Below are 15,015 nucleotides of genomic sequence, written 5' to 3' on the forward strand. Positions count from 1 at the left end.
TTCATAGCACACAGGATAGTTAATACAATAGATTCCTAATTATTCCAACAAAATTACTATTTTGTTTTATTACCCACTGAGACTGAAAACAAATAGAAAACATATTTAAAGTAACTCTCTGGTTTACTGAAAATATCATATACAATTCACTACTGAAAAGGAATCTTTGTATTAAAAATTCCTATTCATTTAACTTTTATATTGGTGTGTCAATAACACAGATATAGTTTTGTAGGAAGTAGTTGATAAATATACAGTTGCAAAGTCATTTAATATAAATTGTGCAATTCATGCTTTCTAAAAATGATCAAGGAACATATTAATTCATTGTTTAATAAAAATAAATGCTGACATAAGAAACATACTAAGACTTTACTTCAGCAGTTATAAAACCTGGAATAAAATTTATTTATTAAATTCATCGACAAAATAATGTTTTCAAAGATAATCAGCTATCTGCATAATTAAAGAGAGAGTACTTTGACCTCTTTGAACACAAGTATGCTCCAAGCTGACATGACAATTTTAGGATAAAAATAAGTAGGATAAAATAGGTTTGTAAAACCTATTGGAGGAAGGAAGGCTGCTTTCCGTGGCTACTAAGTCTGAAAAGTATTTTATAGAAAAGTGTAGAAGACTTCCCATTTTGATACTAATACCGCAAAACTCTGAGACGTTACGTAAGTTGAAATTTTATAGAAAATAAAGTAGTAACTTAAAATTTTATTAAAAATAGTGTCATTCATTTAGAATGACTTCAAAATATTTTAAATTTCTTAAAGTTTCCAGAATGTTAACCTTATATAAAAATAATAAAGATCTTTATATCCACTTATTTTTCTATAGGCATTAGTGAAGTCTATAAGTTGACTGTCTTTTACTTGATAGTAGTAGTAAATAAGTGATGGCTGGTTCCTGGGCTCCTGTTACAAGGCTCTACTAATCCTCTGGTATACCACAACACTGTACATTAAGACAGTCTCTTGACTGTATTTGAGCAATTCATCAAAAATTGTTGAGCTGTTTATTTTGTGCATAAACTGTTCTGTGTGATATTAATGGACAGAATCCATGCCATTTTATTTACATTACCATTTAAACTTAACAATTTATCTGCAAACTTGGCCTTAGGAGTTATTTTTGTATCTGTCTCACTTTACACCCTCCTCTCTCATGATTGATGGTCTCTCTGTTGTATGCACAGTGATATCGTGGACTGGCTTGTTCCTTTTTTTCTAGAATAACTAGAGGTCTGATGACAAAATTCGTGCAAGGGGCTCAGCCCTCACAGCCCAGCTTCATCCATCCAAAAGGTCACCTGGTCTAATTAGCTTATTATGCTATTATTATAGATTACTAGAGGCTGGGTGCATCGATTTTTTCCCCGAGGAGGGGGTATGTTTCCCTCAGCCCAGCCTGTACCCTCTCCAATCTGGGACCCCTCAAGGAATGTCCAAATGCCCATTTAGGCCTGATTCCAGTGTGATTGGGCCTAAACGGGCAGTCAGGCATCCCTCTCACAATCCAGGACTGCTGACTCACACTGCTCACCTGCCTGCCTTCCTGATTGCCTCTAACCGCTTCTGCCTGCCAGCCTAATCATCACCTAACCACTCCCCTGCCAGCCTGATTGATGCCTAAATGCTCCTGTGCCAGCCTGAGTGCCTCTAACTGCCCTCCCCTTCAGGCCTGGTCAGCCCTAACTGCTCTCCCCTGCAGGCCTGGTTACCCCCAACTGTCCTCCCTTGCAGGCCTGGTCCCTCCAAACTGCCCTCCCCTGCTGGCCATCTTGTGTCCACATGGGGGAAGCCATCTTATATGTTGAAGTGATGGTCAATTTGCATATTACTCTTTTATTAGATAGGAGGGTAGAGGCCTGGTACATAACATGCTACCACAAGCTCAGATGAGAAAATTAAACAGCTTGTTTGTCCTGAAGGTGTCCCTGATCTGGGTGGGGGTTCCCTTGGGGCATGGAGCTGCCTGGGTGAGGGGCCTGTGGTGGCTTGCAAGCTATCCATGTCCCCAGAGAACCAAGTGGAGGCCCTGGTATCTGGGATTTATTTATCTTCTATAATTGAAACTTCGTAGCCTTGAGTAGAGGCCTAGGCTGGCCAGGGTGTGTGGAAAGCTTGGCCTCCTCCATTGACAAGGAAACCCAAGCCTCCTGCTCATTCTGTGGCCATAGCCATCTTGGTTGGATTAATTTGCATAGTTTCTCCTGATTGGCTGGTGGGTGTGACTTGTGGGTGTAGCAGAGTGATAGTTAATTTGTATATTACTCTTTAATTAGGTAGGATTACCTAAAAACTTTATCCTCAGCAAAGAGATATGTGGATGCTGTTCATAAACAGGTTTTGTCAATTTAACAAAATGGGATCTATAGTTTAGTTATGTCCTGCCCTCAGTAATGTAGGCTACTCAGGTATACCATAATTCAAACTCTAAAGTCATGGCTTAATCTACCTTATTTTTGCTAAGAGAGCAATTAACAGTTCTAAACATCTGTAAGAGAATAATGTTTTCTCACTTTTTCTATAATGCATAGCTTACACTGCGGGCCTCTTCTTGGAGAGAGTAAATAAAATATGACTTTTCTGTGTTTATATTAAGGGCTTCAACTCCAGATTTTTACTTTACATGTTAAATTTACTCTGATTATTTCATGGATTTAGATAATTTTATTTAAATTGCAATGACTAGGTAGAAATAAAGCAGAATTCTGATACATACATACATATATATATATATATATATATATATATATATGTATCAGAATTCTGCAAACAGCTGTATATGACATTTGTTTTTCATACAAAACTTAGTTGATGTCTTGAGCTGTGTCTTCTTTAGAATACAGTCATAACATGCTACCACAAGCTCAGATGAGAAAATTAAACAAAGACAACAGTTGTTGATACTTTTTTATATTACCTGCCCATTCCAATACTAGCAATCATCTATTGGGAGATTCACTAAGCTACTGGTGGACAAGAATCACTGTATAATCTATTAGCTGGAATATATATTAGGTAATGAGCTCTCCTTATAGTGATGAGATGAATTTGATATAGTATAGTGATTAGCACTAAGATGTCTTATGTGAGCCTCCCTTGGATTTGTTTTAAGGTCAGTTAGAGATTTAAGAAAAAAGTTTGTATTGCAAAAGAGCCTTCAGGTGTGCTCCTGCAATCTCTGTGCAAAACATAAGTGCAAGGCACACTCGCAGGCGATTTCCCAAGAGAAGCGTCTTTCTCCTGTAATTTCAGGATGTGGAGCCCACTGGAACAGGATGAGAATGAACAGCCCTGATAAGAGCAGATAAGAGGGAGACATTTAACAGAGATGAGTGTTTTTCCAAGCAGAGGTGGTGATGCTGAACAGCTCTGCTCCTACCTGTAATACCTACAGTTGGTAAAATAAACTTCACATTTAACCATTCCACTTAAAAGAGAGAAAAGATAGGTTGAAAATGTCAACGCTTGAACTATGGAAATTATTGTTTGTGACTGTGTCTGGGATCTTTCTTTTCCCTAAGACTGTGAGAGTAGAGGAATCTATAATGGAGCCAGGTCACTTGATATCAAGAAGCAGCTTGTATAAAAAGGTTAAAATCTTTAGAAAATTCTTGAAACTTAATTTTTCCTCAGTAACAAACTTTGATAAACTAAAAAGCTATCCAAAAAAATGTCAACTCCTTATTCTTCCACTGATGTTTTAAAATCAAATATTTAAAATAGAAATGGTATAAAAGAAAAAGTAATAAAGGTAAGCCATAATCTCATATCACATTGAAAATACTAGATTGGCACCATGCTTTTACAGATATAATGAAAATCTGCTACATTTGTAAGTTTACGAGCTATTATAATCATTCCTTGTTAATCCTGAAAACTCTAAATCTTAGAGAAGTTATGTGGCTTCCTCCAGGTTAGCATGCAGTAAAACAACTAAAAGCTGGAATTTGTATCCAAACATTTTAAGTGCAACCTATGTGTTCTAAATAACAACACATTTTTAGTCGTTCTCTATATCGTTACCTATTTCAAAAATTCTTATCCTAAATCCTCAATCACTTATTTTGATTGATTTTAGACATGATGAAACTATCAGAGAATTTAACCAATTTCACAGCTGTTCCTGAGGTACCAAATGGTGGGTTATTTCAGATATCAAGGCCAGTATCCCTTCTTTATCCCATTTTGCTTTGGGTGATTAATATTTATGACTGCCACTACTCAATTGTCTTGTTCTTAGTTGAAAATGAAAGAGTCCAAGATATATAGGATGTCCCCAAATAATATTTACATACACTTTGAATAATTATAAAGGCAATGTTTATTAAAATACACTCGATTTTTACCTGGCCAGCATGGCTCAATAGTTGAACATTAACCTATGAACCTGGAGGTCATGGTTTGATTCCTGGTCAGGACACATGCCAGGTTGAAGTCTGATCTAATCCCCAGTAAAAGGTGTGCAGGATGCTGGTGATCAATGATTCTCTCTCATTGATGCTTCTATCTCTCTCCTTGCTTCCTCTCAAAATCAATAAAAATATATTTTAAAAAATACATATAATTTTCAAGTTGAGCTATTAGTTGTTAAAGTGTGTATCCTTTTTTGGGAGACATCCTGTATATAGAGAGATACAAAAATACACACAAACACATTATTTGGAGTATTGTTTGTATCATAATTATGATATTTAGTGCTTTAGAGAACACTATTTTGTACTGTTAAATTAAAATAGACATTATTATACACACATCTTTATTGTGTTTTCTCTTCTGCCTTAATTTTTTAGGTATCATCTTATCTAATAAAAGGATAATGTGCAAATTGTCACTTCCGGAGTTTGACTGCTCGCTATGACATGTGCTGATCACCAGGAGGCAGCAGAGAGTGAAGGCTCCGGATGCCAGCTGGCAGCCAGGGGAGGGAAGGCCTCAATCAGCCCTGATAGCTAGCCAGGCCGAGGGGACCTACCTGTGCATGATTTTCCTGCACCATATGAATTAGGAAGAACAATGCTTGACACACAAATTTTGGAAAATAATGTCAGAAAATTAAATGGCAAAATGAGCTGATGTTAGCACAAAATTCCAATGACCACAATAACATTTTTTAAAACATTGTAAAAATAAAAAGAGCTAGTGAATTTATTATTTCTACTTCCTCCAATAGGCAAGTGCATTCAACATAAATATATACATAGGTGTCAATAATTAAGAATAATTTAAAAGCAGACCAGCTAAGAACTATATGATTTCACTTATATGTGAGATATAAAACTGAAACTCACAGACACAGACAACAGTATGGCAGTTTCCAGAAGAAAGGGAGTTGAAGGTAGAAAAGGGTAAAGGGCATATAAAAAGATGGTAACTGATTAGTATTTGACTTTGGGTGGTGGGTATACAATGCACTATATGTGTCATAGAAATGTACACTTGAAACCTGTATGATCCTATTAAGCAATGACACCCAATAAATTTAATTAAAATGAATGAATGACTAAATAAATAAATAAATTTAAAAAGAAAAACAGGCCATATATTCAGCAGCACATCTTGCTGTTTGCCATACTTGTTAAATCTTAGTTTCTGTTCAATCGTTCAATTATTGTATTAGTTGTAATTGAAGAGATACAAAGAAAGCCAGCTAACCATGTTAAGTGCCTTCCTATTTCCAGGTTCAGACAAATTGTATTTGGGATGTTGCACACATTGCAAATGCAAATATTTAGCAATTGCCTATTCTTAGTAATATAAAATGGGAAAGGAGCCAGATGACAATTTGTAAAGAGAATAAATTGCAATCTGAAAAGCAGTACCTATGACATACTTATTAAATTTAAAGTCCAGATTCTGTGCAAAGCAGTGGATATAAAATGATTCACTAAGCATAATTATGTTTAAACAGTTTACATTATAGTCTGTGAAAGTCAATAAGTAGGTAAAATGTCAATTAATAATATAACTTACCAATTAAGATTGCTAAATAGATGTCTGCACATTTTGGGGAAAAAAAAGTCAATATTATAGATCTTCAAGAACAAGTCATCTGAAATAAACTAATTTATTTTTGCACATAAGTTATGTGGCTTTTAGATTATAACATCTTTTATATTACATCTTTTTTTATTAAACTTATGTACAACATTCAACTCTTCCACATTAGGATCAAAATAATCTTATTTTGATGTGTATGATTTTGTGTAATTTAATTTGAACTATTTCAATGTTGGCAGTATCATATTTATCTTCTTTGATTAGTTTAAGCTATCTACTAAAGACAGTTTTGGTGGCCTCTTAAAGAAATTCCTACTTCTGATATTTAAACAGAAAGTCCACAATCTAAAAATATGTGTTACAAAAGGAAGACTCAGCTTTCATATCTTGCATTAACACTGTGATTCTTTAATTAGAATTAATATCAGAAATGAGTTTTAATTGAAAAGAATCCAATAGCACTAAGAATAAGTTAAACTATTTAGAGTGGATATTTACCCATTATAAAGATGGCATAAAAATCTATTAAAGGGGCCTTTGTGCAATACCTTTGATAACCAAATGGTTTGTGTAACAACACTAGTTTAGTTTATATTTTGGCTAATATAAATAGTGCTGCAATAATTAGGCACCTTTTATTATTTTTTAAACTTTATGCTATTTAGGTAGATATTTTCTGAGAAATGTCTATTGTTACACTAGAATAGGGGTGTCGAACTCAATCAGAGAAGGGGCCAAAATCTAAAATCCAGCCTAAATCACGGGCCGAATGGTTTACTGAAGTCATAAACTGACAATGTCATAAACTGACAGCGGAGTGCAGTGATGACAGCGCGGTGCGGGCCACATTGCAAGGCCTGGCGGGCTGGATTTGGCCCGCGGGCCTTGTGTTTGACACATGTGCACTAGAAGTATATTCCTTTGGGTATTTGCTATTCATTCTCTGACAAATCTTAATAAAAATAAATCACTTCTATTAAAATATGACTGTGTAATAGAAAAGCAAAAACATGTCAATCTTGCATTGATTTTATGTCAAACCATAGTATTTAAATTTTCTTTATTAATTACCTACTAGTATGAGTAATAACTATGTATAAATAATGAAAATATAAAAATCCAAACCCCGCTCTCAGGGATTTAAAATTTTATTTGAAAATATATATATATAGATATACATATATATAACAAATATATCTGAGAAAATTAGATAGAATTCTTTTCTGTTTTTAAATTTTTAAAAAATATATTTTTATTGATTTTTTACAGACAGGAAGGGAGAGGGATAGAGAGTTAGAAAAAATTGATGAGAGAGAAACATCCATCAGCTGCCTCCTGCACACTCCCTTCTGGGTATGTGCCAGCAACCAAGGTACATGCCCTTGACTGGAATAAACCTGGGACCCTTGAGTCTGCAGGTCGATGCTCTATCCACTGAGCCAAACTGGTTAGGGCAATTCTTTTATTTTAATACAAGGAATTCAGAAAACAATCTACACTCAATTTTTGGAGGTTGTCACGGAATAAGAAAATTCTGGTTAAAAAAAAAAATTTTTTTTTTTTCAGCTTTTGGCCATTGGAGCTCCTTTTGTTTGGCTCATTTTTCTCGTTTGGCTCATTTTTCTCGTTGACATGCCCCCAAACTTTGTTTGGCATTATACAATGTTATCTCTTCTTGTTGGTTTCTCTTATTTCAGGAATTAGTCATGTTGTAAAGTGCTTTCATTCCTTTTACTGAAAGATGGTATTAGAAACTCAAATCTGGGCTCTAAGTATGGTTTATGCTACTGGGTCAACACTGCATCTAATCCTCTTCATCAGGCATTATATACGATCACACACACACACACACACACACACACACACACACACACACACATATATATATATATATATATATATATATATATATATATAATCACAGATATACACCCATATCTATAATTATCTAAAATAGTTGAATTTATAGAATCACAGTGGAATGGAACATGTCAAAAGAAAACAAGGAGCCAATTTGAAGGAGCTTCAACAGCCAAAACTGAAGGGGAAAAAAATAGCAAGAAGTAAATAACAGAATAATAAATTATGACCTAAGTATAAAATAAATGTATGTAACTTTATACTTATGTAAATTAATTGAGTAAACAAATGAAACAGACATGACAAATCTTCCCTATAGAAAATAATTTTGAAAAATTCCCTCTAGGAGATGGAGTTTAATTCTTCTCCTCTTTCATGTTGTCTGGACTTAGTGACTTACTTCCAAAGCAAGTAGTTAAAAGTATAAATATTACGTTTACAGGACACACTTGGAAGTTCTTAACAAAGTGATCAAACTTAATGTCAGAATAGTAAGTCATGTTGAAATTATGCGTCTTCTGTCATGATGAAATGAAAAGCAAAATCCACCTATATGGATTTCCCAAAAAAACTTCTTACCGCTAGTTTAACCATGAGAAAACATCAGAAAAACAAAAAATGAGTACCTGAGAAGTATTCTTCAAAACTCTCAAGGTCATGAAAAACAAGCATAAAAAGGACTTACAGGTCAAAGGAGACTAAGGAGATATGATGACTACATGTGATATTATAGATCAGATCTTAGAACAGAAAACTGACATTAGTGGAAACTGGTGAAGTATGAATCCCTGCAATTTAGATAACAGTAATACACCAATGTTAATTTATTGGTTTTGATAAATGTCCTATGGCTTTGTTAACATGAAGAGGAGATGAAAGAATAGCAAAATGGAATTATAATTATTCCAAACAAAATGTTTGTTAAAAGTTTACTTAAAATAAAATCAGAACAGAGAGGTTAATGGTGGTTGAAGCAGGGGTGACGTTTTTTTGGAATAAGTCATATAGAAGGCAGAGATTAAAAAGCAGCCATGCCAATTACCATCTAGCCCATTTCTTTCTTTCTTTCTTTCTTTCAATATTGCCTTTGCTCATCTCATCCTCCTCGTCACAATAGAGTTGACCAGGTTTTTGACTACCGGCTAAAAAAATTAAATTTTCATAGCTCTTTCTGTATCATTGCTATTTTCACACAGTAGATTTCATATACTTTTGAATTTCTTTTACTAATATTGCATTGACTTAACTAATTAAAGTTTAAGATGAAAACCAGCAAAGCTTGCAATTCTGTTAAATATTCCTGCTTGCACTTTCTCTTGTCAAGCAACACACTTTGATAAATTCAGCCATGGCATCAATGTTGAGGCCAGACCAATAAATCACAACTCCATTTCTAGAAATCTCTCACTTTGTAAATTACTTTGTTTTCCCTTCTGGCTCTGCACCATCTCACTGTGGCTGTAAATATGGTAGATTTTGTTGGTTGGTTGGTTCCCCTAGAAAACAATTTAATGTGTGCTTCACAGATGTTTCCTTACATTGGCCTGAGGAGTTACAGATGTCTAACTCTGCAAAGCAGAAATATTCTGAATTTTCTTTGGCTGTTGTTTTTGTGGAAAATTCTTAGTTAACACTTTTTAAACCCAACCACATGCAGTTAAACATAAACATATCTATCATGGTATTTAAGATTAAAAAAATCTAAAAATTTAGCAAACTCATTAATTTAATATTAAATTGTACTGATCACATATTAGGGATAGCCAGCCTATTAAGTTCTGCCAAGTAAACTGCAGGTAAGAACCATATACTGCTGCAGTGACAACACAGTCTAATTTAGAAAGTGACAAGTGAATAATGAAATTTGTCCATGGATAATAATATGGTCAGGTAAATATTGTGTCAGAAAAAGTGCCCAAATGATAGGTTAAGCAGCCTAAACCTCCTTGAGGGTATGTTTAGTCTGAAATTTAATGGATGTTTAAACTTTTGTCAAATACATATTACTTAACTTAAAGTTCAAGATTGTTTTTAAACCTTGAGACAATATTTCTTTTGTTGTTTAAAATCTGAGTTTGAGAACATATAACAAAGTGTTCTGGAAATAGATTCTTATACTATGCTCATCAACCATAAGGAAATAATCAAACTCATATGTGTATGATGTAATATTGCATGTGTGTGCATATATGTACAAGTCTATGTGTATATACATATGTAGATATACATGCATGTCCACTTGTACATATATCTAATTAAAGCGTAATACGCAAATTGACCATCACTCCAACACACAAGATGGCTTCCCCCATGTGGTCAAAGATGGCTGCCCCCATGTGGACACAAGATGGCCACCACAGAGGGCCTGCAGGGGAGGGCAGTTGTGGGTGGTCAGGCCAGCAAGAAAGGGCCGTTGGGAGGGACCAGGCCTGCAAGGGAGGGCAGTTGGGGTTGATTAGGCCTGCAGAGGAGAATAGTTAGGGGCAACCAGGCTGGCAGGGAAGGGCAGTTAGGGGTAATTGAGCCAGCATGAGAGCAGTTATGCATTGATCAAGCTGGCAGGGGAGTGGTTAGGGGGTGATCAGGCTGGCAGGCAGAAGTGGTTAGGGGCATTCAGGCAGGCAAGCAGGTGAGCAGTTGGGAACCAGCAGTCCAGGCCTCAATAGGCAGTCAGACATCCCTTTAGGGGTCCGAAATCGGAGAGGGTTCAGGCTGGGCTGACCGACACACATCCCCCTCCTGTGCATGCATTTCATGCACTGGGCCTCTAATCTAAATATATAAAACCCTAATATGCAAATGGAACGAATGGTGGAATAACTGAACCAAACAACCAGTAGCTACGACGTGTGCTGGCCACCAGGGGGCATGTGAGGAACATGGTGAGTGTTGGCCGTGGCAGGATGGTAGAGCAGGTGAGCATGGTGCCAGACCAAGGTGATGTGCTGGTCACTGTCATCAGGGTGAGCCTCTGATAGTTACTGAAAATTCTTTGCTCCTGTGTGCCATGGTCTCGGTGCTCACACCAGCTGCCGGCACCCAAGGCCAGCCCCAATTCCTCCTCAGAGCTTCTCCACCCCCACATGCTCCTGAGGGGTAATTGGGGCCAGCAGCCACTTCTTGTATCCACTGCTGGCAAGGGCCCCAATCACTCTGAGCTTTCAGAGGGTGCAAGCAGGGCTAGTGCTGTCAGCGTGTGGGAGCAGTGGCAACAGGAGTGGGACTGCTGGCAGACAGGGGACCAGGGTCATGGAGGGAGGGGCCAGGCAGGGGCATGGAGGATGGTCCAAGATCCAGCCCTGTGCCCATTGCAGCCTCACAGCCCACTGTTCCTTTTAAGGTGCATGAACTCTTATACTAGGCCCCTTGTATATACCTATTGACATAAGTATCCTGACATCTCTATCACCAAAAAATGTAAAGCACCATTAATAATTTAATGATTAAGTCTACCTGTATACCGTGATAAGTTAATATATGCAAATTATACTAATATGTATAAAAACTAAGAGTCAAATGAAAGTGAGTAAACAGGACCAGGGCCAACTTTATGGGCATGGCTTGTGCAATCTTACAGGGCTCACATTCATAAGGCCCCTTCACTTTCACTCTTTGCTGTGTTTTAAAAAATTATGTCAGCTGAGAAAATGGAAGAAGTGGGTAAGCAGAGGAGATTTATGCAATATGTTTGTCTGCCATTCCTTGCTACCTCATTCACAAAGCCCTGCAAGAATAAACACACTATTGTGGTGCAAACACCAAGTGTGGGGTTCAGGGAGACTCAAAACAAGTAGGAAGGAAGAGTGTCACCTCCTTGGTTAGGTTCATTCCTAAGTGTCTACATTTTTTGGTTGCAATGGTAAATGATGTTGTTTGTTTGGTTTCTCTTTCTGAGCATCCATTATTGATGCATAAAAATGTCATAGATGTGTCACATCTACAACTGAGCAAGCACAGGCACTGACAGCCCAAAAGGCCATGTTCCAACCAGAACTTGTTTGACCACAGAAAGAAGACAAAGGCATTCTAAGAGACACAATCAGCCAATGGAACTTATCAGATTCTTTGATATTGTGATAACCACTTAGCTAACTAATCATTTAGACAGAAATGATGACGCCAAATGAAAGATAGGACTTCCCAGCATTACTTTTTCAGCCCTCCCTCATTCATCTGTAGGCCAAAGGTAGAGCACTGGCAAATATGCCAACTTATATCAGAAGTGAGAGAAAAAGTCATGTAATTTTGCACAGTTCCACTGTCCTAGTAACAATGAAATACATGTGTGACGAGCTAAATATGGTTAATTTTGGTGATTCTACATATGAATGAAATGATATATAAAGTCGCACAATATAAAGTTGAACGCTAAAAATAATGGTAATGACTTAAAAGTTTAATTTTTCTTAGAACAGCAATAAGTACTAAATAAAGTACACCATGGAAATTGGAGAGTTCACAAAGGAAAATGCTTTATATTTTACTATCTTTAACATAATTTCTTTGAGCTATTTTCTATTACTGCTTGACATATACTACTGTTTGATCAAGGGGACTCAGATTTTTTTTTTTTTTTTTTTTTTTTTGTACTGGAGCCCACAAATGAAGTGTTGGTTCCTGTTTGTAATAACTGTGACTTGGCCTTTTTTTTTATTTTATTATTATTATTATTAGAAAGCCTTTGTATATTAGATTTGCATGGGATAGTTATTAAAGTAAGGACTTTGAAGATAAACATGACTGATTTTATTGTATATTATAGTTCTACCACTTAGTAACTGGATGACACAATGCAATATAGAAATTGTGTAACCCCTCAGTTACACATCTGTTTTCTTATCTGTAACAATACACTGAAACAATAAAATTATCTCCCTTATAGTGTACTATTTACTTAGAATTTTATAAACTTATAACAGTTAGACTAGACCATGGTGAATGCTACATAAATTGTTTGCTTCTACCATCATTATTCTACTAGAGGCCTGGTACATGAAATTTGTGCGGGGGGGGGGGGGGGGGGCGGAGGGTAGTCCCTCAGCCCAGCCTGCACCCACTCCAATCTGGAACCCCTCAAGGGATGTCCAACTGCCCATTTATGCCCAATCTTGGTAGGATGCTACATAAATTGTTTGTAGCTAATAAATGAGTAATATGCAAATTGACCATGGGTCCCCCAGGCCTGGATCCCCCTCACTGCCCTTCTCTGTAGGACCAGTTGCCTCCAACTTCCCTCCTCTGCTGGCCTGGTCACCCCTAACTGCTCTTCCCTGCAGGCTTGATCACCCCCAACTACCCTCCCCTGCTGGTCTGATCACCCACAACTGCCCTCCCTTGAAGACTATCTTGTGGTGGCCATATTGTGTCTACATGGGGGCAGCCATCTTGTGTGTTGGAGTGATGATCAATTTGCATATTACTCATTTATTAGACAGAATAGAGGCCTGGTGCACGGGTGAGGCCCAGCTGGTTTGCTTTGAAGGGTGTCCCAGATCAGGGTAGGGGTTCCTTGAAGTGTGGGGTGGCCTGGGTGAGGGGCCTGTGGTGGTTTTCAGGCCAGCCACCCAAGCAAAGGCCCTGGTATCTGGAATTTATTTATCTTCTATGATTGAACCTTTGTAGCCTTGAGTGGAGGCCAGCCAGAGTGGGCGGGAAGCTTGGCTTCCTCCATCGCTGGGGTCAACCCAAGCCTCCTGCTTGCTCCAGCTCCATGGCTGCTGCCATATTTGTTGGATTAATTTGCATACTCACTCCTCATTGGATGGTGGGTGTGGAATGTGGGAGTAGTGGAGGTACAGTCAATTTGCATGTTTCTCTTTTATTAGATAGAATGTATTATTGAACTGTTCCTAGATGGATTCAGAAAAGAATAAATAATAAATGAAAATTAACAAAAATGATTTGGTGGGTGAGGACTTGCAGAAGACAGAAAGGAAATAGAGCATAATATTACAGGATAATGTACAAAGAAAAAACTTATGGGAAGTTTTTTGGCTCAGTGGATAGAGCAGTTTGGCTCAGTGGATAGAGCATCGGCCTGCGGACTGAAGTGTCCTGGGTTTGATTCCGGTCAAGGGCATGTACCTTGGTTGAGGGCACATCCCCAGTGCGGGGTGTGCAGGAGGCAGCTGGTCGATGTTTCTCTCTCATTGATGTTTCTAACTCTCTGTCCCTCTCAATTCCTCTCTGTGTAAAATCAATAAAATATATTTAAAAAAAAAACTTATGGGAAATGAATGTATACAAAAACAGTGTAGCTAGCTTTAAGTAAAAGCTAACTATAGGCAGAATGGCCACAAAATATCCATTCAAATCATGGTTAAAACAGGGGCAAATGTTTTACCAAACATTCAGAATGGTTGTAGGTAAATGTGTGTATTACAATAAAATTTGGGAACATGCAATGGGTAGTCTCGTAATTCATCCCCTTCATAGGAGGTAACAAGCACTGGCTGAAGTAACATGTGAAAAGATTATAACACAAAAGATTCAACCTCATTTCTGTGAGCTACATAGCCTTTAAACTTGAAAGGACAACAAAAGAAAAACAGATAAAAAGTTAAATAAACTATAAAAATTGAGAAACTTGATTAAGAAAGAGGCCACTTTGTGGATATTCAGAGTGAGGTTGTGCTTTTTAAAGATTATAGCTAAAAGAGATAGAAATGATGCTAAGGAATATTAAGATAGGAGAAAAATTAAAACATAATGGATTTTCCCTATAGATAGTTTTGAGGAGAAATGATGATTTTTAATGAAAAACAAACAAAAGCTAGACCACATATGGAGAATTACCCATTGTCAAAATAGAATGTGCAAATGACTTTCTGAATACCATACTCATAAAATCGCCCATGTCATGGCAATTTTATTTTGTGTCATGATTTCCTTCAAAGCTAAAAAAGCTTAAGCTTCAGAGACTTTATTTCATCTGTCTCTTCAAAACTCTACCTTACTTTTTTAAAAAGGGGCTTATAAAATAGTGTATGCTTAAAGATTCACAAATGTAGGTGATTTAAAAATATGTTAAGTGCCAAATGTTAAAATAACATTTATATATGTTAAAAGTAGTGTTTATATTTGTCAAAGGGCATGCTTATATGCCACCTCCCTTTTTCTAATACTTGACAATACCCCACAT

The sequence above is a fragment of the Pipistrellus hanaki genome (assembly GCF_964339955.1).
Source record: "Pipistrellus hanaki genome assembly, chromosome: 4".
Lineage (NCBI taxonomy): Eukaryota > Metazoa > Chordata > Mammalia > Chiroptera > Vespertilionidae > Pipistrellus > Pipistrellus hanaki.